We start from the raw sequence: 24,710 nt of genomic DNA, 5'->3' as shown, positions 1-24,710 counted from the left end.
AGAAGACAGCTGTCAAAAATGCACGTGGCTATGTTTACCAAACAAGAGCACGTGGTCGTGACGTCACGGTCACGTAGTATGCTGCTTCAGCATGCTAAGTTCAATGTCTACACCTACGTAGTAAACATTCTGCTATGTTCACAAGATTTTTTACACGTAACTATTCTTTATGCTTTAAGTTCATGCACATAGGCTATGCTAAGATAGCAGCACAAACACATACGAACTTCGTAAATTCTAATGGAATAAGTTTAGTACTGCGTGCATCATGGATACATGATGTGTACACGCATTTAAACATAGCTATACTTAATGCTGCTGCTTTGTTTACAAGATTTTTAAACATTGCTATTCTTTATGCTTTAAGTTCGTGCACATGGGTTAGGGATACACAAAAGCGATTGCTACATGGTCTAGCGGAAGAAGTCTAGTACGGTAGTCGATGCATGTAAAATCGATAGGTTATGCTTAGATAGCAGCACACTTACACGATTTTAGCACAATCTAGTGGAAAAAGTTTAGTATGATAGTCGTTTCATGCAAAATCATTAGGTAATGTGTACACGCTTTGAAACAAGGCTAATCTTTGTACTTTAAGTTCATGCGTACAGGTTATGCTAAGATAGTAGCATAATCTAGCACAAGAAGTTTAGTACGAGAGTCGAAGAAAGCAAAATCGATAGGTGATGTGTACACGCTTTGAAACATAGCTATTCTTTGTACTTTAAGTTCATGTGTCTTAGTTATGCTAAGATAGCAGCACAATCTACCTGAAGAAGTTTTGTACGAGAGTCGATACATGCAAAATCGATAGTTGATGCGTACACGCTTTGAAACATGACTATTCATTGTACTTTAAGTTCATGGGTATAGGTTATGCTAAGATAGCAGCACAATCTAGCGGAATAAATTTAGTACGAGATTTGATGCATGCAAAATCAATAAGTAATGTGTACACACTTTGACGCATGGCTATTCTTCGTACTTTAAGTTCATGTGTATATGTTATGCTAAGATAGCAGCACAATCTAGCGGAAGAAGTTTAGTACGATATATGTTGCATGCAAAATCGATAGGTGATGTGTACACACTTTGAAATATGGCTATTCTTTTTACTTTAAGGTCATGCGTATAGGTTATGCTAAGATAGCAGCACAATCTAGCGGAAGGAGTTTAGTACGAGAGTCAGTGCATGCAAAATCGATAGGTAATGTGTTCACGCTTTGAAACATGGCTATTCTTTGTACTTTTAAGTTCATGTGTATAAGTTATGCTAAGATACCAGCACAATCTAGCGGAAGAAGTTCAGTACGAGATTTGATGAATGCAAAATCAATAAGTAATGTGTACACGCTTTGAAACATGGCTATTCTTTGTACTTTAAGTTCATGTGTATAAGTTATGCTAAGATTGCAGCACAACCTAGCGGAAGAAATTTAGTACGATATTTGTTGTATGCAAAGTCGATAGGTAATGTGTACACGCTTGAAACATGGCTATTCTTTGTACCTTAAGGTCATGCGTATAGGTTATGCTAAGATAGCAGCACAATCTAGCGGAAGAAATTTAGTACGAGAGTCGATGCTTGCAAAATCGATAGATAATGTGTACACGCTTTGAGACATAGCTATTCTTTGTACTTTAAGTTCATGCGTCTTAGTTATGCTAAGATAGCAGCACAATCTACCTGCAGAAGTTTAGTACGAGAGTCGATACATGCAAATTCGATAGTTGATGTGTACACGCTTTGAAACATAACTATTCATTGTACTTTAAGTTCATGGGTATAGGTTATGCTAAGATAGCAGCACAATCTAGCGGAAGAAGTTTAGTACGAGAGTCGATGCAGGCAAAATCGATAGGTAATGTGTACACGCTTTGAAACATGGCTATTCATTGTACTTTAATTTTATGAGTATAGGTTATGCTAAGATAGCAGCACGAACTAGCGGATGAAGTTTAGTTCGATGGTCGATGCATGTAAAAACGATAGGTGATGTGTACACGCTTTGAAACATGGCTATTCATTGTACTTTAATTTTATGGGTATAGGTTATGCTAAGATAGCAGCACGATCTAGCGGATGAAGTTTAGTTCGATGGTCGATGCATGTAAAATCAATAGGTGATGTGTACACGCTTTGAAACATGGCAATTCATACTGCTGCTCTGTTCCCAAGACTTTTAAGCATAGCTAATCCTAATACTGTTCTTAACGACGTCGAGCTAAGGATTGATTAGTGACCGTGACGTCACAGCCACGTGCTCTTGTTTGGTAAACATAGCCACGTGCTTTTTTGACAGCTGTCTTCTTGACGAACCCTAACCTCACTTTGAAGGACAATAGAGCGTCGCTAACCTCACTGCTGCCATCTTTACGGCGGTAAACCTCAAGGCTGCCACCTTATGCATGTTATAGCGCGGAATTTAAAATCCAACAACGGAACATTGTTAACCTCACTCTTGTCATCTTTACGGCAGTAAACCTCAAGGCTGCCACCTTATGCATGTTGTAGCGCGGAATTTATAACCCAACAACAGAACATTGCTAAACTCTCTGCTATCATCTTGAAAAGTTCAGTGTTCCAAACACTAGTTCGAAAAACGTAACTCATCGCACCTCGGGGATTTTATTACTTAAGACGTAACCCCTAGGTTCCATTCCTTGTTCTGAACATGAAACCATTTACAAATAAAGATTAATTTTCTACACTTAACAAAGTACAAGCGTTCTTGCTGATAGCGATCGATGAGGTTGTTGTTCCTTTAGCCCTTTAGCCCTTTAGCCCTTTAGCCCATTAGCCCTTTAGCCCTTTAGCCCTTTTGCCCATTAGCCCCCTGTCGTGACCTACCTGTCCAGTGAGACGATCTCGTAGGTTGGTCACCAGGCCGTTGGATGTTGAAATATTACCTGACCTGCCGAGCGGATTGTAGGGAGGTAATTTGTAGGTATGACTCGTCCCGCAACTCCCGAAATGAAAGATGAAGTTAATTCCCTATCCTTTATTATTGAGGACAACTAAAGCTACTATGTACAGTATATTTACAAGTCTGAATATAAAGATCTAAAGAGAGAGCGAGCTTGTTCCACGCGCCTACTGCTCTACTACGCGTCTATCTGAATCTTGCCCTACGGCACTTGGGCTATGCTCGAACTGAATCTCGTTCTGACAAGTACGAACTACTGGCTGGAAGAAGGCCCCGCGCCATCTTGGCCAGGGGTTATATCTCCGCTCCTGAACTCAAAGTTCTATCCCTACCTCCTACCAAGGGGTTGGGTCTTACGGGCATTACCAAACTGTTCATCCAGTCACTAGCGCCTTCAAGTGGCTATTCTCAATAGTCGTTACAGTAAGTGCTGCTACCTAGGTACTACTGTCTTCTGTCTTACTTTTGTCCTCATCTTTCCTTGTTTCCTAAGTGCATCTGCGCTGGCCTCGAGTGGCCTTGTAGCTTGCTTTGATCCTTTGTCGGTTGTCGAGCGGCCCGCTTGGCTCGTTGGCATACGAGCTCTGTTTGTCGATACACAGTAAATACCTTGTTGTGATCAACAAGTCTCCGCTCTTAGTCAACAACTTTTGTAAGCGAGCGCGTTTCGCAAACTGCTCTCCACTACATGTACCTTCTTGAAATGTTTCCCTTTTCTTACAGTAACTAAATCTGCCTATAATTATTATTCAATTACATTAATGCTACAAGGTGTCTCCTGTCTTTGATTATCATTCTAATACTAATTAATCTCCTCTGACACCTTGAGCTCAAGACTCGGCTGCGAACCCCGGCTGCCTTCCACCTGGCAGTCCGCCGGTTCGAGTCCGTGGGAGGTCGGTACACGACATCTCCCCCTTAGGGAAGAAATGGATGCAACCATACGTTGCGTCCATTTCTGTCCTATACTTTTTATACTCTGATGTTGCCGGTACGTAAGGATCGGCGACCCTGTGGTGAAGGGGAAGGTTGTTCTCTATTCTGATTATCACTTGCATCCATTTCTATTGCTTCTATAGATCTCACAGGCGTACTAGGTCGTCCCCCAGCAGGCCTGGAGTGTAATTCCATGATCTCCTCAGACATCTCCGGGCGTCCCCGGATCCGCCTGGGACGTTGGAATATAGTTAAATCCTCATCTGAAGTCTTAACCTTATCTCCCTTCGTGATTACCGTTTGTTTTATACATATATTAGGGCAATGAGCCCGTGCATCATCAAACCATCTCCTTGCTGGAAACCCTAGTTTCGGACAGCAACAATTACAACAATAACAAATTAAAATTAAACTTATGATACCAACAACTATCCACACAATATATCTGTACACATTAATATGCTGATAGACCATTTGTCTTTGCAGTTCTTCTTCTTTTTGTCTCACCATATCTTCCACTTCTTGTGTCTTATGGGTAGCCCATTGTAAATCGTTAATGTGATTTAGCAAATTATTTAATGACAACTTATTAATTTCGGGTATCTGTTCTAACTTGATTTCACTACCTATCTGTTCACAACAGTCATAATCAAGTGTGACTTCTGGTACAAAGTCTTTACTTTGTGTAGTGTTCACTTCACCTACACCTTGTATTTTACTATGTGGCCCATATACTGTGCAACCTGCACTTAAAACAAGAATGCCAGTGCCTGATAACCTGATATCACTGGTGGTATCCTGACACATACATGTTACCTTAACTTCTTCTGGGGATACATATATATATCTGTTAGCTCTGATAGGTATCCACATGAGCTGTTGAACGGGAAGTATTCTTTTATCACAATCATCTGGAATCTGACTAACTCCTAAGATGAGCTGGACTGCACAACTCTTTTGAGTGTACACTGTATTAATAGGGAATTTAACATGACATAGTTTCCAACTGGGTGTTATTATCTTACATTGATTTACCTGATCTTTATGTAACTGAACATAAGTTTGTTTCTCTTTGTCCATAAGGATATAGTCCTTGGTCTCTTGAAGATAAACAAAATGGTGTGGATTACTCTTCATATACGTGGGGAATGGAATCATGTGAAACATTGTATAAGTTACCCTATCTGTAAGGGGTGTCTTGATGACGTACACTAGATAATTTTTGTTGGCGAACACTTCCACTGTGGCTACCTTGCAAATCAAGTAGCCGTAAGCTGATTTTAAGTCAAATGGCAAGGACAATCCTTTAGGGAAATCTCCCTGAGCTTTCCTATAACCTTTAATGATGTCATCTGGTGAGATTATTTGCACCTGAATGACTCCTACCTGAGCATTCATTATACCTGATAGTACAACACTGTAATGCTCATACAGTTGTATGAGAAGGCCTTCAATCTCAATTAAATGCCTATTCACTGAGTTTTCTAATTCTACTTGCTTAAGTGCTTCTGTAATCTGAAGCGTGCTATTGGCAAGATAAGATCTAATTTCTGCAATGTTTTGAGTTAATCTCTGCTCATTGGCTGTGACATCGTAAATGGTGCTGTTCATAGATTGTAATGTTGATTTTACTACTATCATCTGGTCTTTTGCAATTTTCATAATTGAAAGCTGTTCCTGCTCTAACTCACTAATTTTTGACTTATATTTATCGGCATCATCTTGACTTAATGTTCCAAATAATGCCTTTGCAATGGAACCTACTGCATTAATTAGGCCTGGTTTTCGCCTAGTGTTAATCGTTTCCCCTATTGGTTTAGTAATCCTCGTAATTAATTCCTTCGATTCCTTAATTCTATCTAATTGTGCACTTAGTATTTTAACATCCTGTTGACATGTTAGGTTAGTACTTCTTTCTAACTGTGTACATATTAATTGAGTCCAATGTATGTGTCTCTTGACATTTGAAAATACATCACTTAATTTATTCAGGTTTACATAGGTAACTAGTGTCCATTCCGTATGGTATAACTGTATCTCACCCTGATTGTCGAAGTATGCCCCTGGAGTACTCTCATATGGTGTCACCTTGACATCCAGTACTTCTCCGGCTATTCTGTAGCGATGTGACGTCACGACTATCACTGCTACTACGATGGACAACAATCCTAGCATTCGCGCCATATCTGCTGTCTACCTGCAAGGTAAAGACAGGATGTGTGTTACCATTCGCTTCCCAGTTCTCGTTTCTACAAGTACAATTTCAAACGGTTCTTATGTACTTTAACCCGTTTTCCTTTCTTGTTCATCTGTAGGGTGCAATTCACCCCTGAAACATCTACTATTTCGTACGGACCTTCGAATGGTGGGCTTAACTTTCTGGATTTTCCTCTTCGTAATGCGTCATTGCGCAAGAGAACCTTATCACCTACCTGAAAGATGACCTCATTTTGCTTTTTTGTCGTGGTGTTCTTTCTCTAATTCCTTTCGCTCTATTAAGGTCTTTCTGGCGGCCTCGTGATTTCGCCTAAGCTGTGCCGTCAGTTCCTCCACCACGTTCTGGTGTTCGTTGTAACTCATCTCAGGTGGCTTTTGCAGCACTCCTGGAATATTTGCCTTCCTTCCAAAAATTAATTCGGAGGGTGTGAACCCTGTACTTGTGCTCTTCGTGGTGTTATACACAAAACTAGCTGTAGGCAAATACTTGTCCCAGTCATTCTGCTCCCCTGAGCAGACATAATGCCTTGGGTACTCCGTGAGCACCGTATGGGATCTTTCTATGCTACCGTTTGACTGTGGCCTGAAGGCCGTAGTGTGTGTTTTCCGAATGCGCAACGTTTTACATAGCGTCTTAAACACATCACTCATGAAATTACTGCCCTGGTCAGTGAGAATCTGCTCTGGTATCCCGTAGATACTTATTACGTTATTGATTAGCGTCCGTGCCACGGTTTCTGCCTCCTGATTAGGCATGGCACTCGCTACTAGGTACTTTGACAGCTGATCTTGGCATGTCAGTATGTACCTGTTTCCTGCCTCTGTCAACGGAAGAGGTCCAACTACGTCTAGGGATATCTTCTCAAAGACTGTGTTCGGGGTATCCGTGATTCTCATAGGAGCCCTGACGTCTGGTCTGGTCCCTTTATTCTTTTGGCAGGAGGGACATGTGCGTACATAGCGCTCAATGTCCCCTTTCATGCCCTTCCACTGAATTCGTTCACGTACCCTGGCGTACGTGCGCGCTATTCCTTGGTGGCCTCCCACCAAAGAATCATGACATTCTTTCAAAATGGCTAGCTTTTCAGCTTCGCCTAATTCGTCCTCTTCCTCAGATGAGCTACCTTCGGGCGAGATCTCCTCTGCGTTAGCGTCCTCGGAAACCTCGCTACCGTCCGCTTCAATTCCCTCTGCCGTAGCGTCCTCGGGTTTTGAAGACAGTACCTCCTCTCTATTCTCGTCTGAGGCCTGAGTTTCTATTGTTGTCTCTGAGTGAGACCTGTGCTGAGCCGAGTTAACCACTCGCGCTTGGCACTTGGGTTCAGTGGGATTCCTACTCAGGGCATCTGCATTGCAGTTCTGTTTGCCCTGCTTATATACGACGTCGAAGTCGTATTCTGCCAGCTTCAGCCTGAACTTTAGCAGGCGTGAAGACGGATCTTGCACGTTGAAGACCCACTTCAACGGCTTATGGTCTGTCACAACAGTGAATTTTCTACCAAACAAATATGGTCTGAAATACTTTACTGCCCACACTATTGCCAACAATTCTTTCTCAGTTACGCTGTAATTCATTTCTGCTTTGTTAAGCGTTCTACTTGCATAGGCTATTGGGAGGTCTTTCCCGATAGGTCCTTGTGACAATACTGACCCAACCGCTTCGTTGCTCGCATCAGTGGTAACAACGAATGGTTTTTCAAAATCCGGATACTGCAATATAGGTTCCTCAATTAGCTTTTGCTTTAGTATCTGGAACGCTTGTTCCTGATCGTCTCCCCATACAAAGGGAACGTCCTTCTTCACTAACTGATACAGCGGTTTCGCGATTTTGCTGTAGTTAGGTATGAACTTCCTATAGTACCCACTCAGTCCGCAAAACTGCTTGATCTGGCGGCTAGTGGTCGGCCTCGGAAAGTCCTTAACGGCCTGTACTTTACGTGGGTCTGGTAAGACACCTTCGTCAGTGATTACATGTCCTAGGAATGCTACTTCGGTTCTTAGGAATTCACACTTATCTGGCTGGAGCTTCAGCGTGTTCTCTCTCAGCCTTTGAAATACGTCTCTTAGCTTCGCATTGTGCTCCTGGATTGAACTCCCGTACACAATGACGTCATCCAAGTAACACAGACATTTTATACCTGTTAACCCTGTGAGCACATTGTTCATCAGCCTCGTAAACGTGGCTGGCGCGTCCATCAAACCCTTGGGCATTTTCCTGAATTCGTACTTGCGTCCTAGCGCAGAGAATGCTGTCTTTGGCCTGTCTTCAGGCTTCAACAACACCTGGTGATAGCCACTCGCGAGATCTAAAGTTGAAAAGTATCTCGCCTTGCCAAGGGCGTCTAACAGTTCTGAAATTAATGGCAGGGGATAACTGGTTCCTATCGTTATCTCGTTCAATCTCCTAAAGTCGATCACGACCCTCCATTTTTGTTTCCCTGAGGCGTCTAATTTCTTCGGAATTAAAAGTAATGGCGCATTCCAGGCTGATGTGCTAGGTGTGATAATTTCATCATTCAGCATCTGATCTATCTGAGCTTGTATCTCCCCCTTCTGTGCTTCGGGAAGTCTATATGGTCGTACATTAATTGGAGGTTGATCTTGGGGTGTAGGGATCTCATGCTGTAGTACGTCAGTGTGAGTTAGTTTATCTCCCTCAAGATGGAAGATATCATTGTACTCAGCACATATGGCGTATATCCCTTCCTTATCTACCTGCGTGAGGTGATCAACTCGCAAACAGTCTATCACCCGTTGTGATCGGGGTTTATGGGTGGCCGGTTCTCCGTTTGCCACTCTACTGTTCTGCTCTACCTTTCGCACTTGTGCTAGGCAGGTTTTATCTACCTCCTGTATGTGCACTCGTGGACTGTGTAAAGTCACCGCCTTTTCAGTGGTATTCATCATGCTAACCACTGCTTCGTGGTGCGCTGATTTAGTCAGGCACCCTGCGAGGTACACCCCTGGTATCACCTCTTCCTTCTCAATAATTCCTAAAGGTAGATTTCGATCTACTTCTATAACAACGACCTTCTGGGTCCTTGGTTCGAGACGGATCACCTTCGTCTCTCGTGCCCCCATAGGGTATTGTCGCCCTCTTATGGTGACATGACCCTCCTTATAGTCAATCACACTATCTGTCAGGATGTCTCGTCCAATTATACCATCCTGTGTTAATTGGAAATCACTCCCTACCACATGAAATGTGTGACTTGTGTTTCCTATGGCAAAACGTACAGTACCCTGGGTGTAAATTATTCCCTTACTTACACCCGCTAATTCAGTTGATTTGCTCCCGTCAATCAGGCATTCCTTGGGTACCGATTGCCTCTTTACTAGGCTGACATCGGACCCAGTATCTATCAAAAATCTCAACGGTCTTCCTTGGTTCGCGACCTGAATCAGCACCGTGCCTTCTACGTCTGAATTCTTGGGACCTTCTGGTGTGCGGGCCTCCGTAACTGTCCCCTTGCTACGGGCCCGTTCTAGTTTGCCGCCTGGGCCGCGGAGGCTTTCGTGGCTTGCGTACTGCCGCCCTTCTTTTTGAACCAACAGTCTTGGGTTCGATGTGACCACCTATCACAATGTTCACATTGGGCTCGGTATCTTACGGCCTTGCCCCCTGTGCGACCACCTTGACTTTGGCCTTTCATGGCCCTGTTGCCCGTGGACTTGCCTTGGGATTTTCGACAATTTCCCTGAATGTGGCCCTGTTGGCCACACGAGTAGCACCTACGGCTATCCGTTCGCATTACCGGAGTGTGTGCACTTTGTGTGCGTGCACCTTGAGTTTGTGCACCTTGTGTGCGTGCACCTTGAGTGTGTGCACTTTGTCGGCAATTTACCTGTATATGCCCTTTCCGGCCGCAACGATAACAAGTTCTGTTTTCCCTTGTCACTGTGTTTGGTTGTGTGCGTACTATGCGCACTGTTTCTCGTACCTCTGTTTCCTTATCCCTTTGTTTCTTTCTACGTTCACGTTCAATGTGCCCTGTCTTCCCACAATAGCGACATTTTAATTTACTGAATGTGCCCCCTGTAGCTGTATTGGAACTGGCGGTCTGTGTGGTGTGAGCCCCCTGCGTTCCTGTGTTCTTACAGTTCTTTGCTATGTGGCCTTCCTTGCTACAATTGTAGCAGACCATCCTAACACTAGCATGTGTTGGCTTAGTATGCCACTTTGGTGCTGCACTGCGCTCCTGTTCTGGTTTGCGCTTGCTAAACCCTGAACTATGTTTGTGTTGTAGGCCCTCTCGTGCCTTCTTTGACAATATTACGGTTTCTTCCTGCTGTGAAAGTGCAACGGCCCTCTCAAAAGTGATGCTCTTTTCTGACTGTACCCTAGCTTGTATTCTAGGGTTGGCTAACCCTTGTATGAAACTAGCAACACATATTTTTCTCGTTATTTTCAACTGCGCGTCACGATCCTCCTCTAATTCATCCTCAAGTATTGCCTCTCTAAAAGAAGCTGACAATGTTTCTATTTTGTGCGCCCAAAGTGCGACTGATTCTCGCGGGTCCTGTGCCGTTTGGAACATTTGACAAATGTACAAACCTAACGTGCCTTGCTGGCCATAATATTCTATCAATGCCCGCTTGGCTTTCTTCCAATTATGTATATCACGTCTGTACAACAACTTATCTCGGGCTCTGCCCGTAACCTTAGTTAAAATGTACTTGAAAAACAACTCTTGATCCTCATCCTTAATCATACAAACAGCAGCATCTACGTTAGCTATGAACTAATGCAATCTATCTGGTTGACTGCCATCAAACTCTCGTCCAATGAGACGATGTCCTTCTACTACTGTAACAAAAGGCCCACTCATACTTACTGATTCCACCTCGTCAAGCATCTCAGTGCCTTGGTCTGCTGGTACTGAACTATTCTGTCGTGCCATTTGAAATAAATATTCAGCTTACCTTAAACTCCAATGCTGCCTCACTGCTGAGCTGGATGAGTAGTCGGCTGTATTGCTGCGTCTCCACCGGATGGCGTTGTCTGCTACTGGACTGCTACCCCTCTGCTGGGCTGGCTTAGTAGGCTGCTGTAGTGATGCTCCTCTTCTGCGATGCGCGGCACACGAACGAAACTTCGCGGTAGCGCGGTTCGGACGATCTTCTGCGAAGTCGCGATTTTCTCACACGGAAATCTTCTACGAAGTCGCGGTTCTCTCACGTTATTTCGGTGAGTTGACACTGTTCGAGGATCGAACTCGGGACCCTGCACTACCTGACACCAAATTTGTATACGTGCCTGTCGTGACCTACCTTTCCAGTGAGACGATTTCGTAGGTTGGTCACCAGGCCGTTGGATGTTGAAGTATTACCTGATCTGCCGAGCGGATTGTAGGGAGGTAATTTGTAGGTATGACTCGTCCCGCAACTCCCGAAATAAAAGATGAAGTTAATTCCCTATCCTTTATTATTGAGGACAACTAAAACTACTATGTACAGTATATTTACAAGTCTGAATATAAAGATCTAAAGAGAGAGCGAGCTTGTTCCACGCGCCTACTGCTCTACTACGCGTCTATCTGAATCTTGCCCTACGGCACTTGGGCTATGCTCGAACTGAATCTCGTTCTGACAAGTACGAACTACTGGCTGGAAGAAGGCCCCGCGCCATCTTGGCCAGGGGTTATATCTCCGCTCCTGAACTCAAAGTTCTATCCCTACCTCCTACCAAGGGGTTGGGTCTTACGGGCATTACCAAACTGTTCATCCAGTCACTAGCGCCTTCAAGTGGCTATTCTCAATAGTCGTTACAGTAAGTGCTGCTACCTAGGCACTACTGTCTTCTGTCTTACGTTTGTCCTCATCTTTCCTTGTTTCCTAAGTGCAACTGCGCTGGCCTCGAGTGGCCTTGTAGCTTGCTTTGATCCTTTGTCGGTTGTCGAGCGGCCCGCCTGGCTCGTTGGCATACGAGCTCTGTTTGTCGATACACAGTAAATACCTTGTTGTGATCAACAAGTCTCCGCTCTTAGTCAAAACTTTTGTAAGCGAGCGCGTTTCGCAAACTGCTCTCCACTACATGTACCTTCTTGAAATGTTTCCCTTTTCTTACAGTAACTAAATCTGCCTATAATTATTATTCAATTACATTAATGCTACAAGGTGTCTCCTGTCTTTGATTATCATTCTAATACTAATTAATCTCCTCTGACACCTTGAGCTCAAGACTCGGCTGCGAACCCCGGCTGCCTTCCACCTGGCAGTCCGCCGGTTCGAGTCCGTGGGAGGTCGGTACACGACACCCCTTAGCCTATTAGCCCTACAAGGAATGTGCGGTAAACTAATCTTCTTATAACGAAGGTATCCCCTGACATGTTCTAAACACATGTTGTATCGAGTACAGTGTTCGTTTCTACTTATTTAGTGTTCTAAACACTTCAATCAATGTTCCGATCACATGATAAAGTTAACGGCATAGAGTGCAGTTTTCGATTCCAGCCATGTTACGTTTCTTCCGTGATTTGCAAGTCTAAACATGCTTAATGACGTCATCACTGCAGCACGTGCTTACTCTAGCTATTCCGATGCAGGTTTAAACTTGTTCAATAGAGCTATGCCTTGACATAAGAGGAGGCCTTAACAGCTTATGAAAAAGCACGTCGAATTTTTCAAATTACCCGCCACCACATTTCAAAGGTGTGAGGTTTAGTGCTGTAAAAATACCTGCACGATGCAAAGCTAGCTTTCTTCATCAGAGCAGCCACCGTCTTGTGTAAGCACCTCTAGGCCGTATCATAAGCAGCTGTGTATAGTCATCGTCTTGTCGCTGCTACCTCCCGCAAGCACCCCTAGGGAGTCCAATAAGAGCAGCAGCCATCTTGTGCAAGCGCTCTTAAGCTGTCTCATAAGAAGCTATGTATAGCCGCCATCTTGTAGAAATAGATAGCTGCCAATGCCAAAGGGCCTAAGTAGGAATCGAACAGTCGATCTCTTCATTAGACAATGTTTTTCTTATGCTATCATGTTCCTGATACTGCAAACCTAGGTATCAGGTGGAAACATTTTGTCCGTTTTCGAGATATTGAACATTTTGCATTTAAGCCCCAAATGTAATGAATAGAACCTGCACGGTACGTTATACTCTCTACCATAGCTAGACCTGATCATGTTACGAAGACTTGCTTCATTACAAGCTGAAACAGAGCTAATGCCAAAGGGCCTAAGTTAGAACCGAACCGTTGATCTCATCATTAGACTATGTTTTTCTTGTTCCCCATACTGCGAACCGAGGTACTGGGTAGAAAAATTTTGTCCGTTTTGCTCTACGATGCACCGTTTTCGAGATATTTAACATTATGCATTTAAGCCCTAAATTTAATGAATCGAACTAGCACGACACGTTAGCCTCTAAGCTAGCTTTCTTCATAAGAGCAGCAGCCATCTTGCGCAAGCACCCTTAAGGTCTCTCATAAGGAGTCGTGTAAAGCCGCCATCTTGCGTCCGCCATCTTGCGCAAGCATCCTTAGGGCATCACTAGCCATCTTGTGCAAGGACCCTTAAGCCGCCTCATAAGAGCAACCGCCATCTTGCGCAAGCATCTCTAGGGCGTCTCATAAGGAGCCTTGTATAAACGCCATCTTGCGCAAGCATCCCTAGGGCATCTCATAAGAACCTATGTATAGCGGCCATCTTGCATAAGCACCTTTAAGGAGTCATGTATAGCCACCATCTTGTGCAATTAGCGTCGAGAGATAGCTGATGTAGAATTTTTCTTTTTAAATTATCCGCCACCATATTTCAAAGGTATGTACCTAAAGAGTGTAGCACTGAGCTCTATAGATTAAAGATGGCGGATGACAGCTGACAAAAAGCGCGTGAGTTTGTTTACTAAACAAGAGCACGTGGAATTTTTCAATTTGCCGCCACCACATTTCAAAGGTGTCTAGCTAAAGATGGCAGCACGGTGCTCTCTTGATTAAAGATTGTGGATGACAGCTAACAGAACTTTTCAAATTGCCCGCTACTACAGAGAGCAGCACCGTGCTCTGTGGATTAAAGATGGCGGATGACAGCTGATGAAATTGCCCGCATGATAGCAGCACAGTGCTCTTTTGATTAAAGATGGTTTATGACAGCTGTCAAAAAAAGCACGCGGCTTTCTTTACTAAACAAGAGCACATAGAATTTGCCGCCACCACATTTCAAAGGTATCTAGCTAAAGATGGCAGCACGGTGCTCTCTTGATTAGAGATGGCGGATGACAGCTAACAGAACTTTTCAAATTGCCCGCTACTACATAGTGGGCAGCACGGTGCTCTGTAGATTAAAGATGGCGGATGACAGCTGACGAAATTGCCCGCATGATAGCAGCACAGTGCTCTATTGATTAAAGATGGTGGATGACAGCTGTCAAAAAGCACGTGGCTTTGTTTCCAAACAAGAGCACATAGAATTTTTCAAATTGCCGCCACCACATTTCAAAGGTAACTAGATAAAGAGCGCAGCACTGAGGTTTGTGATGCAAGATGGCGGATGACAGCTCTCAGAAAAAAGCACGTGAGTTTGTAAAGCACGTGGAATTTGCTACCACCACAAAGAGGGTAGCACGGTGCCCTCTTGATTAAAGATGGCTGCTGTCACGTGGAATTGCCTGCCACCACAGGTATCTAGCTAAAGAGGGCAGCATGGTGCTCTCTGGATTAAAGATGGGTGCTATCAAAAAGCATTTTTCAAATTATCCGCCACCACATTTCAAAGGTAAGTAGCTAAAGAGGGCACCACTGTGCTCTATGGATTAAAGATGGTGGATGACAGCTGTCAAAAAAGCACGTGGATTTGTTGACCGATTCAAATCTCGCGCTAGTAAGGTTAAGTTGGTAGCACTAAGGTTTAGGCCCGTTAAGATGGCAGCACTGCGGATGACAGCTGTGACGTACCACATTTCAAAGGTAAGTAGCTAAAGAGGGGAGCATTGTGCTCTGTTGATTCAAGATGGCGGATGACAGGTGTCAAAAAAAGCACATGGCTTTGTTTCCAAACAAGAGCACGTAGAATTTGCCGCCACCACATTTCAAAGGTATCTAGCTAAAGAGGGCAGCACTGTGCTCTGTTGATTAAAGATGGCGGATGACGGCTGTCAAAAAAGCGCGTGAGTTTGTTTCCAAACAAGAGCATGTAGAATTTGCCGCCACCACATAGAGGGCAGCACGGTGCTCTCTTGATTAATGATGGATGCTGTCATGTGGAATTGCCTGCCACCACAGGTATCTAGCTAAAGAGGGCAGCACGGTGCTCGAAGATGGCTGCTGTCAAAAAGCATTTTTCAAATTATCCGCCACCACATTTCAAAGGTAAGTAGCTAAAGAGGGCAGCACTGTGCTCTATAGATTAAAGATGGCGGATGACAGCTGTCAAAAAAAGCACGTGGATTTGTTTATCTCGCGCTAGTGAGGTTAAGTTGGTAGCACTACAGTTTAGGCCCGCCAAGATGGCAGCGCTGCGGATGACAGGTGACGAATTTACAGCTACTGCGATAAAGAGGGCAGCACAGTGCTCTGTGGTTTAAAGATGGCGGATGACAGCTGTCCAAAAAGCACGTGGCTTTGTTTATCTCACGCTAGTGAGGTTAAGTTGGTAGCACTAAGGTTTAGGCCCGCCAAGATGGCAGCACTGCGGATAACAGGTGACGAATTTGCAGCTACTGCGATAAAGAGGGCAGCACAGTGCTCTGTGGTTTAAATATGTCAGTACTGAGGTTAGCGATGCGTTGTTGTCTGTCAAAAAGCACGTGGCTGTCAAAAACACGTGGATTTGTTTATCTCGCGCTAGTTAGGTTAAGTTGGTACTACTGAGGTTTAGGCCCGTCAAGATGGCAGTACTGAGGTTAGCGATGCGTTGTTGTCGATGACAGCTGTCAAAAAGCACGTGGCTTTGTTTACAAATTCAAATTTCCCGCGGGTGGTGGTGGAGGAGGCATCTGCGAGGCCTCTGGCAGTGGTGGTGGTGGAGGTGGCCTCTGGGAGCCCAGTGGCGGTGGCGGCAACCGAATAAGTCTATTATACTACTAAGAACCATACATTACGATGCCAACCTTGTAAATCTGAGCAATACCGATTCTGTAGTGCTACAGCTGGTGGATCATGGGGACAAGGAGATTCTAGTGGTTGGTACCCCTGCCGAAGAGCTCGGTAGTAAGTATATATTGCCAGCTGAATCCGAGGAGACACTAGCCGAAGCAATAGTTTTTAAGAAGGGTGAATCAGAAGAGGACGAGGAAGAGTCCATACTTAAAGAAAACTCCATAGTCGGTCGCGAGTATTTTACATGCTTAACCAATGTGCCTGAAGACACAGAACTCGTAGCCAGCTTAGAAAAAGTAAGTCAATAGTTATTCAACATCTATCCCGGTGTATTTGATAACAAACCCGGTGAAATTAAGGGATTTATTTATCATCTTAATGTAACTGATCGCCTCTTGTAAGACAAAGCCGTATCCGATTCCGAAAATGTTTAGAGACGAAGCTAGAATTCTTATCCAGCAAATCAAAGAAGAATGAGCAAAAGAAAATCCTTCGAAATTAGTAGAGTTGTGGTGGTTCAGAAACATGGCGTCAACATTTTTATGCTGAGTCAGTACACAAGGTCATTGACCCCGGCCAAGGTCAGTGGCCCCATGACGACATGACCACGTGACCGTGACGTAACGACCACGTGCTATTGTTTCTAATCAAGGTCACGTGATCGTGACAGCTTTCAAGATGACAGCTGTCATCTTGCCGGAAACTAACCGCACTTTTATGGACAAGAGAACATCGCTAACATCACCGCTGCCATTTAGACGGGTCCTAACCTCATTGTTGCCACCTGAAGCACGTAGGAGCGCGGAATTTAAAATCCATGTGCTTTTTGACAGCTGCCATTTGACAGCTGATACCTTGACAGCTTGCATCTTGACAGGTCCTAACCTCGTGGGCACGGAATTTAAACATGTGAACGAAGCTAACCTCACTGCAGCCATCTTGGCACGACCTGACCTTACTGCTGCCACCTTAACCACGTAGGGGGACGCTGAATTTAAAATCCACGTGCTTTTTGACAGCTGCCATTTGACGGCTACTACCTTGACAGCTGTCATCTTGACAGGTCCTAACCACATGGGCGCTGAATTTAAACAAGTGAAGATAGCTATCCTCACTGTGCCATTTTGACAGGGCCAAACCTCACTGCTGCCATCTTGAGGGGGCCGAACCTCACTGCTGCCACCTTAACTATGTGGAACGCGGAATTTAAAATCCGCGTTCTTTTCACAGCTGTCAGGATAACAGGTCCTAACCACTCGGGCGCGGAATTTAAACTAGTGAACGTGGCTATCGTCACTGCTACCATCTTAACTGCGCCTAACCTCACTGCTGCCAATTTCAACTATATAGGGGCGCGGAATTTGAAAATGTGACTGCGGTCATCTTTAGAGGTCCTAACCACGTGCACTTGTTTGGCGCCGAATTTGATCAAGTGTACGTGGGATAAGTTTTAATGCGATCTTAGAGGGCTTAGTTTATGGCAAGCTGCCATTCCCGACATGCGAAATGCCCCCTCTTCCGAACGTCATCTTATTTGTCTGATGTGAAAATAGAACGCACTGTATCCGACGTCACGAAAGTTAGCTGAATACCTCCTCCTCCTCTTTATAGTTTTAAGAACAGATGCCCTCCTGCGCTAGATGTACCCTCCTCTCCTCTAACTACACCATTGCTAAACTTTACGTCTCCATCCGAAAAGACAGAAAATGTTGACTATCTGTACACGTTCAATCCTGTTGCCGAGGACATAGAACATATATTTCCCGGATAGGCTCAACCGGCGCACGAGAGTACCAAAGGTACTTCGCTTATTTTAGGGACAGTTTGAGGAACGAGGACAGACGACAATGGAAAAACACACAAATGAAAACAATAAGGCTTTGCATTTCTTATAAATAGCACTCCTCTTAAACAAAATATTTAACAAAACCTAGATATTTGAATTCTCATCACTTCTCGTAAGACAGTTTGAACAATTCTGACTATCTGCTCCTTCCACATTGAAGCATGATTTACACTGAAAGGTAAATAAAATCAAAATTAGCCTCATCTGGCTTGTTGAAAACAAAATAATTTGATAATGAACCTCATCCTAACATTATTGAATTAGTTCATTTAACATACGGGCTATTGCTATATAATTTTTGTTTCAGAAAATATAAATTTCATTTAATAAAAAATGATTTTGAAATGCTAACAACGTCTAGGAAACCTCATAAATAATGCTGAAATATTTGTCTCATAATCTCATCTTCATTATGATTAAATTCCATTTAATCAAAGTCATTATTACAACTCAAATTTGAATAAATTAAATGCTTTGAGAATTAATTTTAATTAAGACGATTTCAACAATTAAGTCGATCCAAGATTTATCAGATTATTTTTATACCTTCAATAAACATTCTTCTTTGAATATCCTTCAACATGATTCAAAATAATTCTGTTATTTATAAGCTAACGTTGCGCAACGCAAAGAAAAATGTACAACTCCTTAAATATTAATGTCTACAGAATTTGTTTCGTACGAGGTTGAAATAATATGGGCCTATTCCTTTTTAATAGCACGTTAATACAAAATGAATGTAACCAACCTATAAAAATTCCTAAACACAATTCAAAATTCAACCAAATAAATCGGCACGTACAACGTCGAAATAACCTAGACCCATCAAGATGAATATGTGGTCAGGTTAAAACCACATTTAACAAATCAATAGAAAATATTCTTAGCTAATACACTTACACCACACTCGCACATATGATACACGAATTTATTTACAGTATTTACACTTGAATTCTAGAAATCTGTCTTTATGTTGTGACTTTTAACCATAATCCTATCAATGGAAATGATCAGATGATGGTATTTAATAACTCGTAATATTCCATGGTCGGTAGCACGTGATTGAATGTTGGCAATCACTTTTGAGAGAAGTAGTAGGATTTACACAACGTTGGTCACATAAAGTTCGGCAATACGCCATTCAGAAGAAATAGACAACAATTATCACCCCATTAATCAGATTAAATATAAACGTCACCGGACATGAGGGCTATGGGGTGCGATAAATTATTTTTATCCCTAAATCTCATTAATATTATTCTCCACCTGCTCGAACTTCGCAGTACGCATGTTAACCCAAGGCACAAGTTGCTCCAAAGAAAATCCATACATTAATCGCGCAGGATTTTGACATATTCCAGACCCAAATTTCATCAATAGATCACACGTTTATTATATCATAAGAACAATAAACATTATTATCACTCAAGACCATTAATCCCGCATTTAACCGAGTCTAAAATGTTTTAATTATTAGTAACAGAGGTGATTATTAGTTATACCATAAGACAATTTAACACTGCATTAGATGGCACTGTCCTACCTAAGTTTACAGAAATGGAAAAGATAAGATATATAATGAAATTTTGTCAAATAACATACATAAATACATTATCGTTATAGACTGTCATGCCTTTCAGCGTTCAATTTGCAAGCCTCTGTGAATTTAATAAACGTCGCCACAATCCTCGCAACTAGTGTTGTGGCCTCATTTAGTTCTATACTCTTATCTTTAAATCGTTAGAAAGCGAGTCTAACTATCGTCGTCTTGGTCTACCTCTATTCCCTTACCCTCCATAGCAGAGACCATCATTCTCCTAGGAAACCTATCCTCCTCCATTCACCTCACATGATCCCATCACCGAAGCTGGTTTATGCGGACAGCTTCATCCATCGAGTTCATTTCTAAATTAGCCTTTATCTCCTCATTCCGAGTACCCTCCTGCCATTGTTCCCACCGGTTTTTACCAGCAATCATTCTTGCTACTTTCATGTCTGTTACTTCTAACTTATGAATAAGATATCCTGAGTCCACTCAGCTTTCGCTATCGTAAAGCAAAGTTGGTCTGAAAACAGCCCGATGTAAAGATAGTTACGTCTGGGAGCTTACTTCCTTCTTACAGAATACTGTTGATTGCAACTGCGAGCTCACTGCATTAGCTTTACGACAACTTGATTCAATCTCACTTAATATATTACCATCCTAGGAGAACACACAACATAAATACTTGAAATTATCGAGCTGTTCTAGCTTTGTATCACCAATTTGACATTCAAATCTGTTGAATTTCTTACCTACTGACATCAAATTAGTCTTCGAGAGGCTAATTTCATACCATACTCATTGCACCTATTTTCAAGTTCCAAGATATTAGACTGCAGTCTTTCGGCACAGTCTGCCATTAAGACCAAGTCGTCAGAAGAGGCCAGACTGCTTACTAAATTTCCACCTAACTGAATCCCTCCCTGCCACTTTATACCTTTCAGCAGATGATCCATGTAAACAACGAACAGCAAAGGTGAAAGATTACAGCCTTGTCTAACGCCTGTAAGTACCCTGAACCAAGAACTCATTCGACCATCAATTCTCACTGAAGCCCAATTGTCAACATAAATGACTTTGATTGATTTTAATAATCTACCTTTAATTCCATAGTCCCCCAGTATGGTCAACATCTTTTCCCTCGTCACCCTATCATAAACTTTCTCTAGATCTACGAAACATAAACACAACTGCCTATTCCTCTCGTAGCATTTTCCAATTACCTGGCGCATACTGAAAATCTGATCCTGACAGCCTCCACTGATCGCACCCTCCCTTCCAAGATGCCAGTGAATACTTTGCCTGGTATACTAATCAATGAGATACCTCGATAGTTGTTGCAATCCTTCCTGTACCCTTGCTTATAGATAGGTGCAATTACTGCTTTTGTCCAATCTGAAGGTACCTTACCAAGGCTACATGCTAATTTTGCTACTCTATGAAGCCGTTTCATCCCTGCCTTCCCACTATACTTCACCATTTCAGGTCTAATTTCATCTATTCCTGCTGCCTTATGACAATGGAGTTTATTTACCATCCTTTCCACTTCCTCAAGCATAATTTCACCATCATTTTCCTCCTCCTCATAAACTTGGCTGTTCGCAACACCAGAAGGAGGATTTCCTTTTACGTTGGGAAGATGTTCAAAATATTCCCTCCAGCTCTCCAGTGATTCTCTGGGATCTATTATGAGTTCACCTGAATTACTCGAAACACTGTTCATTTCCTTTTTCCTTCCTTTCCTAAGATTCTTCATTACTGTACAAAAAGGTTTTCCTGCTGCTTGACCTAGCCTTTCCAGGTTATTACCAAAATCTTCGCATGACATCTTTTTGGATTGAACAAATATTTGTTTCGCTCTGTTTCTTTCATCTACGTACAAATCCCTGTCTGCTTCGGCCCTTGTTTGGAGCCATATCTGATAAGCCTTCTTTTTACGTTTACAAGCTGCTCTCACTTCTTCATTCAACCAAGATGTTCGCCTTTTCCCATCTTTAAACACAGTTGTTCCTAGGCATTCCCTTGTTGTTTCTACTACAGCATCCCTGTATGCCACCCATTCTCTTTCTATATCCTGAAACTGCTTGCTGTCTACTGTTCGAAACTTTTCACTAATCATATCCATGTACATATATTTAATTTCCTCGTCCTGGAGATTTTCTACCCTTATTCGTTTGCAGACAGATTTCACTTCCTCTACCCTAGACCTAGAGATACTTAGTTCACTACAGATCAGATAGTGGTCTGTATCATCAAAAAATCCCCGGAAAACTCGCACATTCCTAGCAGATTTCCTGAATTCGAAGTCGGTTAAGATATAGTCTATTATGGATCTGGAACCCCTAGCCTCTCATGTGCAGCGGTGAATAGCCTTATGCTTGAAGAATGTATTCTCAACTGCTAAACCCATACTAGCACAGAAGTCCATCAAACGCTTCCCATTCACATTAGCTTCCATATCTTCCCCATATTTACCAATCACCCTTTCGTATCCTTCAGTTCTATTTCCAAATCTCCCATTGAAATCGCCCATTAGCACTATTTTATCTTTGTAGTTGACCCTGACCACGATGTCGCTCCATACTTCATAAACTTGTCAACTTCATCTTCATCTGCACCCTCACATGGTGAATACACTGAGACAATTCTTGTCCTAATTCCTCCAAATGACAAATCTACCCACATCATTCTCTCATTCACGTGCCTAACAGAAACTATGTTGCGTGTAATGGTATTCCTGATAACCATCCCTACCCCATATTCTGCCCTTCCCTTTCTAACACCCGTCAAGTACACTTTATAATCTCCTACCTCTTCCTCGTTATCTCCCCTTACCCGAATATCACTTACTCCTAGCACATCGAGATTCATCGAGATTAGTAGCTCCCCATCGAATTTCATTTCGTTCGCCAAGTTGTTTCAAAGGAGTTCCTCGCCTGTCAAATGGGAGTGGGACTCCGTTACTCCCATAGGTCAGAGGTTTGTCTAAAATGTTCTGAGCTCGGTAAATTCATGAAGCAAGATGCTACCCTACTTGCACATAGTCCAAGTGAGGATCTCTCCTCTAACGGGTTGTGTACCACCGGTGAATTGTATAGCCCTAGCCGCCTGAGCACAAGGAGGGCCAAGACTCAGAATATGTCCGAGATGCCCACTCCCATTCCATAACAACTGGTATCCCGACTCTCAGGACCACTTACTACGCCACTCAGCAGTTGCCCATGGTTCACGAACTAGGACGTGACTACAGAAACCTACAAACATGAATAACGAAATTCTGTCCCACACGAGTTCGAAAATCAAAGATCGTTTAAATTAAATTACCTTTTATCGGAAGGGTCCATTATTTTTAAATAAATGGTTTAAATATTTGCAAGGATTAGAATGAATCTCAGAGGACTCTCCATAGCTAACTACACTAATAGAGACCAAATAATATTCATACACAACGTAACTATACTGCCATGACACCATGAGAATGAAATGGGAAAATATTGCAATGTTGAAGTAATCTAATAGAAATACTGATTTAAATGAAGAGGATCACATTACTTCTACAAAGATAGACAGAAAAACCTTTAAAAATGTACTTAAATTGTTTATGTACTCGAACTCTCCAGGTGATTGGAAACTGGTCACATGATGTAGGTCGTCCTCGTCGTTCTCTCCCTCATGTTAGAATGTGCCTACATTTAGCAGAGCATGACGACAGCAAGGTCCATTTTCTCAGAGGAATTGCTTGCTCCTCTTGTAAATTTATTAAACATCTTGATGAGGCTGGTTATTGTGATCTGTAGAGGTCCTCTTCTCTCTTGAAGCTCGGAAGGTAGCTGAAAGTGACAGAAAATAGTCTTAGAAAAATTGTCAAGTCTAACCACATAGAATAATTAGTTTGATGAACACACTTAACTTCGAGGTTCGCAAAAATTGCAGCAGTACGGAGTCGAATAAAAAATAGAAAGAGAGTTTTAATGCATTTCACTCGGGTTTAGATTCCCTCAGCTAAGGAGGTGTGGCTCTGTGCTGACGTTTAATTGGTTGTCATGACGTTCGATGATATGCTGTAGTTATTTCCAGAAGTTACTGGTGCTCCAAGCGAACTATGGCACGCGCTTGTATGCGGAAGTGGCCTTGAAAAATTACAAGCCGGCCACGTGACTAACATGTAGCTGGAAAAATCAATGCTCTGGCCTTGCCCAAAACTTGCCAAACCCCTTTCTTGAATGAGAACTCTGCTACTTATGAATAAAACTTGACACTGCACTTCTAGTAAAAGAATGATATTGGCAATTAAACATACTTAATAAAATGCTTATTACAGTATATGCCAAAATTTAAAGGGAACATAATATCCCTTGGTTGGAGATGATTTAGTCACTAGATTAAATCACAGTTTTAATTATTTTACTGTAATTATGTTCCTTGGAAGTTTGCTTTCACAAACTTGGTTCTTCCATGTTTCCCTTTTGTAGCAAATAAGCTTGATCTGAACGTAGCCTGGTGTTGTCAGCCTCGACTGCAGCACATAGCAAACGGAGTTTTCCTAAAAAATTATTCTGCAAATCCTAGGATTCCTTGCATATCTCTTCGGGCATGAACACTTGTGTCGCCGCATGATGATAAGTCAGATCCTCATTTTCCTCCCTCGGTGAATACTTTTCGTCATAGATGACGCTGACCTGAACAGCTGCGGTCTGTTTGGGTCGATAGTAGACCTTTAATTTCGCCGCATTTTATTGCTTCGTAGGTCTTGTCTTGACTTTTAATTATGTAAGAATTGTTTCCGAAAACTTGAAAGATTTTGCATGGTCCAACAAATAATGGTGCGAATTTGGCATAAACGTTGCTAGTAGGCTCGGATACAGTCGGTTTCTTGAGTAAGACGTATTCGTGTAGCAGCAGAGGCCTGTGGAATTTCTTGTTCTGTACCCTACTTTGGGCTCTGTCAGCAAGGTTCCTGAGCGATTTAGTAGCCCGCTGGGTGTATTCTCTGAGAGTGGGCTTTAGGGCTCCCGAATATTGAATTATATTGCCCCATGGTCTCACATGATATTTGTCATAATGAAGGACAGACGGTATTTGAAATGTGGCTTCATGGTCAGTGTTACGGAGTTCTCCGTGGTAGTTAGAGGTGAAAGAAGGTTATATTTTCTTTTCAAGATCAAGAAATACAAAGTACAACAGGAACTTGGTTATATAGCAGCAAA

This window comes from Anabrus simplex, chromosome 14 (genome assembly GCF_040414725.1).
Source record: "Anabrus simplex isolate iqAnaSimp1 chromosome 14, ASM4041472v1, whole genome shotgun sequence".
Taxonomy (NCBI): Eukaryota; Metazoa; Arthropoda; class Insecta; order Orthoptera; family Tettigoniidae; genus Anabrus; species Anabrus simplex.
Note: the sequence above shows the minus strand (reverse complement) of the source record.